We start from the raw sequence: 5,335 nt of genomic DNA on the forward strand, positions 1-5,335 counted from the left end.
CATATGGACATCTCCTTTCTTCCTGCAACCTGATGAGGTCTCTTGCCATTGCCCTGTTCTTGTTTTGCACTGGTATAAGTCTGGGTCCCATATTGTCAGCCCACATTACTGTGAGGCTCTCTGGAGATTTTGCCCTGCCCACAGAGTTAGCAACAATGATATCACTTAAAATGTCCATGTCGACTGTCCAATAGAACTGAGGTGGTAGAAGGCAGCATTCTGACAGCTGGCTTGCATTTCCCCACCAAATCAGTGTCTGAAAAACTGCCTTCCTCTCCCAGGTCTCAGAAAGTGCAAGAGAGCTGGAATTGGACACACCCCAGTAAGAGAGCTTCCTGAAGAATAAGTTGCTTTCTCAGGAGTCCCTGATGACCAACATCCTGAATGGTAACAACATTTTTTGGATGAGTATTCATCCTCTGAGTTAATTTGTCATTTCTTAGAGACGCTAAATTTATATACCACTAAGCCAGCCTGACTGATTGAAGTCTTACTTTCTTCTCAGAAAACAGCACTTGAGAGACAACTTGGGGGACCGCCTTTCATTATGTGGGCTAGAGGAGAAACAGCAATACATCTGTGCTTCTAAATGTTCCTTAAGAATATGCTTTTAGAAATATTTTTGTTATGATTTTAATTGAAGTTTTCTTTTTGTTGTTTCATATTTATATGTTCTTGTTACTATTTTTACTTTCAAATATTTTTAAATATTTTTATTCATTTTAATCCTGTTTTGTTGTAAAAATGTATTTGTTATGAATAAAAATTGAATTCTATCTCTTGACTCTTAAGACCATCATTCTTACTCAAGGGTTCTGTCCCCTCCTGTGGACTTAGAACTGACAGCTACACATGGATCTCTGCATGTTCCATGGATCCTGGGCTAATAAGTGAATTCAAAGTCACCAAGGGGTACTCAGTGTGACAGTGTCTTTTGTGTGGAGAATGTGGCTGTTCCTCGGACACACACTTTATGATGTAATCACTGACACACTTTACCCAATTGTTAGGGTCCATGTGGTTCTTCTGAGAGAGCAGCAGGTGCTCTACCCTGTGAGTCATCACCACATCTCCTGCAGGTGGCTTTTGTTATTCCACATGAGGTGCTGTATTAGGTGGACAGGATCACCTATGATTAAATAGAGAGATCTCAGGAGATGTGTGTTCACAGGGAACTTACTGAGCTGTGCGTGCTCAACGTGTTAGGTTGCCAGGCATCCCTACAGGGCTCTGGTGTCCCCACTGCTCATTGTGGGTCAGGATCGTCCTCCAGCATCACTTAGTGTCCATATTAGAGCAGATCATTCACCTGTTATCAATGATGACCATATGTATTCTGCACATCTGATAAAATACAGAATAGAAACTAGCTTCTTGTAGGCCAGCTTGGCATAATCAGTTTTTTGATTGTTAGCAAGAAAATTATTTTAATCTAAGCAGTTTAGGAAGGAACCTCCAGAGCATCCATAGTGAGTGTAGCTTGCAGCTGTGAACACAGGTTTCTTTTGGAGAGAAGGCCTGTGTAAGCCCAACCTAGGTGGGACAGTTCAAGCTACCCTTTTTCCATGGCCAATCTGGGATCGTATTGAGAATGTATTTTTTCCAGGTGACTGATTTCCAATTTGTGGAATTCATCTAACTTGCTGAGAGTGCAGGTGACTCAGAGAGTTAAAGTACAGAAGAACCAATCCAGTATGTCCACAAAAGCTTGCTGTCACCCCAGGGCTTTTAGAAGCTCAGCAGCTAGAGAAGCAATGTAGTATTTGGTTATTCTCATGCTTAGGTCTAGTCATTCACTATAAGCTGACCATGACACAAAAAGTGTCATCTGTGTCAAAACTACTTGTAACTAGATTTACACCACACTATCACATCACTACCGTATTTGAGGTTCTCAGTTACTATCTAAGAACCTGGAAGAGGCCTGGGTCTTGCTACACAAACTCATAATTTATGTCTTCATGACACTGTGTGCTTTGTTCTGTTGATGCTACCATTGGCATACAATACCTTGGATACTTTGTGCTGACATCTGTGACATGAGACAATAGTTCATGTCATCCTATCCTGAATAAAATGTCCTTAGAGTACAGTGTAGTGGGAGGGGCCTTCTTTTCCTGTGAGATAGCAAAACATTTCCAGTCTTCAGTCAAGTCTGACAGCCATTGTCCAGTACCTGTCTTGAGTTGTCCACATTTTCAGCTAAGAGTCTTCATCCAGGCTGCTCTATAATTCTGTAGAAGATTAATAGGGTTCCAGCCCTAGGATTTAATTCAGTGTGACTGCACTTGCCGAACATGCTCAAAGCCCTGAGATCCACCCTAGCCCTCTGTGCTTTAGAGAAAGAAAATAAAGAACCACATTGCAGTTGAAGTTTCTCATCCAACAAAAGGAGAGCCTGCATAGGGCCTTAAATAACTCTAAACCCCAGCTTCTGCCCACAACTCCCTCCATCAATTCCATGATTGGTGTGTTTTCACTACTACTCACTTTCTTCTGTGTGCAAAGAATGTGCACCATGTCAGTAAGTGTGTGTGTATGTGTGTGTTTGTGTGTGTGTGTGTGTGTGTGTGTGTGTGTGTAGTCCCTAGTGAAAACTGTCGAGATACATGCAGACTCATGCTACTACTATCCCATGGCACCTTGCAGGGAACCCTGAAATGGTGGCTACTTTAATACAGTCTAAACCGGGTGTGCATGGTTTCTGTAAGGTCACCACTACAGAGAGCAGGAAAAGCTTCAATAGTCACATGGATGTGATCAATCAGTGTTAGTCATGCCCTTCCAGCATGGTAGACTGCAGGTTGTCTGTCCCCAGCACTTTGCTCTCTTGTGCCCAAACAATGTCAAGGTCAGGGCCGTTGAGCCGTGAGGCAGAGGCTCACCACCCTCAGTGCTGCCTAAGACCCCTAAGACTGTCTCTTTTGGGTGTGTGCGTGCTGGACACTCATGGATCCTGAGATCTCCGCAGCTGAGGTGAAACAGTACCGGAGCCATTGCAATGTGGGCACACATTTGGTTTTGGAGCTGGGCCACTCTTTGACTTTTATTGAGTGGAGAGACAACTGTTGGCTGAGCCTTTGGTGAACCGGATGGCCCCTGGCCACGTCAGCAGTCAGCAGTATCAAAGCTGAGCAACCAGTGTTTTATGTTTCATTTTGTCATCGCTGGTCAGTGTTCTGATGCCACAGCACATGGCTGGTCTCAGTCTCCCCATGTGGCCACAATCCCTAATTGATATTGCCTCCACTTCCCAAGTGCCACTGGGATTTCTGTAGAACCCCTAAGGCAGCAGCAAGCAGGAGCTCCTGACTATTCCCTCCCTGCTCTCTGGATCTGCAAGTCGTTCTGTGTACATATGGCTATTCCCTCATATACTCTTGATGCCATGATACCTTAATAAACACTTGAATCATGCCCTGATGGCCAGTTTTCAACTGCTACCTGACACCATCTATAATCGCCTGGGAAATGAGGGACAGTCTGGATCAGACTGGCCTTTGAGCATGACTATGCGTGACTGTCTTCGTTGCTGTGGGAGATGCCAGGCAGCCTCTTTTCTGATCCTAGAGTCCCTATACCCAGCCACTTGTCCCCTCTACAGCCAGACCCTACTTCTGCTCCTAGGCACTGTCTTGGACTTCCTTCCCTCAGGTGGCTTCTCTCCTTTGGTTGCTACAGAAACCTGTTATGAGGAAAGGAACAGGGAGTTAAGAGTTCAAAGCCATCTTCCCACTGATGTTCTTTCTCAGAGGTCAGTGGGACACTTAAAGAGTTTTGTGTATACATTTTATTAAGCAAGGGACAATCATGCATCAGACACAGGAAACTAACAGCACATCTACTGGACCTCCTTCAACACCTGGGCATCTCTTATGGCCTGTGCTTCTGTGTGCTGAAACCTGGGGACCAACTTCCTGTGGGGTTTCCCAGGGTGACTATGCACATTACTACACTGGCGTAAATCCTCAAAACTCACAAACATCAACAGGACTGCCACAGGAACGGTTCTACATCAACAGATACCACAGATCAGCAAGCAGAAGCATGGGAGGGTGGTGCTGTGGCTCACACACTTCTCTTTCCTCACTAGGGCAGGTGACCCGCTGAAGAAAACAAGGGGGCAGCAGGATAGAACAGGAAAACTACAACCCAGTCCTTGCATTAAACACCCAAGCACATTTAGACTAGAAGAGAGAAGTTTGCCAAGAATGAGGGCCACTTTGGACATCCATCATCAATAGCCCTGGCTGTCTAGGCCAGCATCAGATCCAGCAGTCTCCAGGCAGCTTTCCGCCAGGCCCTCAAGGGTGCTAAGAGCATTAACCATGAAAAATAGAACAAGATCTCTGCCTCTTGCCTGACTGACAGCCAAGCATGTGTATGCCCTGGCTATGCTCATGCTGGGACCCCTTCTAGATATTAAGATATAGAGACCTGATAGTTGATTAGGACCCTGTTCGAAAAGGAAGACACCGGATATTTCCCTCTGGCATCCATATGTGCATGCATGGTTGTACAAGCTGGTAGAATCTCTCTCTCTCTCTCTCTCTCTCTCTCTCTCTCTCTCTCTCTCTCTCTCAAAGTTTTGAAGCACAGCAGAAGAATCTCTGGGACTCTAAGCCTGAGCAACCTCATCTGTGAGCCACAGCTTCTGTGTGAGAGCTCCTTTGTGTGAGAGGGGTAGGGTGACTGAGGAAGTTTGCTGGTGTCCATCCCTGGCCTGCATGTGCATGCATACAGAGACATGGACACATGCACATGCTGAGTACCCCTCATCCAATCCTGAAATCTGAAAACATTGAATTTCAAATCCAGGCGTTCTCCTAACCTACACCTTCCCTCAGGAATTGGAGATGAGGCCTTGCAAGAATCCTCAACCAGTGAGACTGGCCCAGACCTTCTGAGATCCATTCTGCCCCAGGAGAACACAGCAGGTGGTATCAGGACAACACAGAAACTCAAGACTCCAGCCTGATGCAGGGACCGCCTGCTGGGTTAGAAGACTCAGCATCAGGTTCCTGAAGGAAAACATCACCTCTGAACACACAGGGTCGCTGTGGCTATGCCTTCAAGGCATCTTTAGCAGCAGCTTAAATGGACTAGAAATGACTATGGGAATCTGCCTGCAGGGTGATGTGAGAATCCTTTTGCTCAGGCTTGATCGCTAGATGTTGCCACAGAAAACCTTGAACTCTTCTTGGAGTACAGTCCAGGCAGAGGCTGAACACAAAACATTCTGATTATGAACTGAGTTTAACAGATAATCCGGACCTGAAGGCCACAGCCCCAAAGGTCTGCACTGTAGGGGTGAGGCATAACTGCAGGGATGACC

This window comes from Rattus norvegicus, chromosome 19 (assembly GCF_036323735.1).
Source record: "Rattus norvegicus strain BN/NHsdMcwi chromosome 19, GRCr8, whole genome shotgun sequence".
Taxonomy (NCBI): Eukaryota; Metazoa; Chordata; class Mammalia; order Rodentia; family Muridae; genus Rattus; species Rattus norvegicus.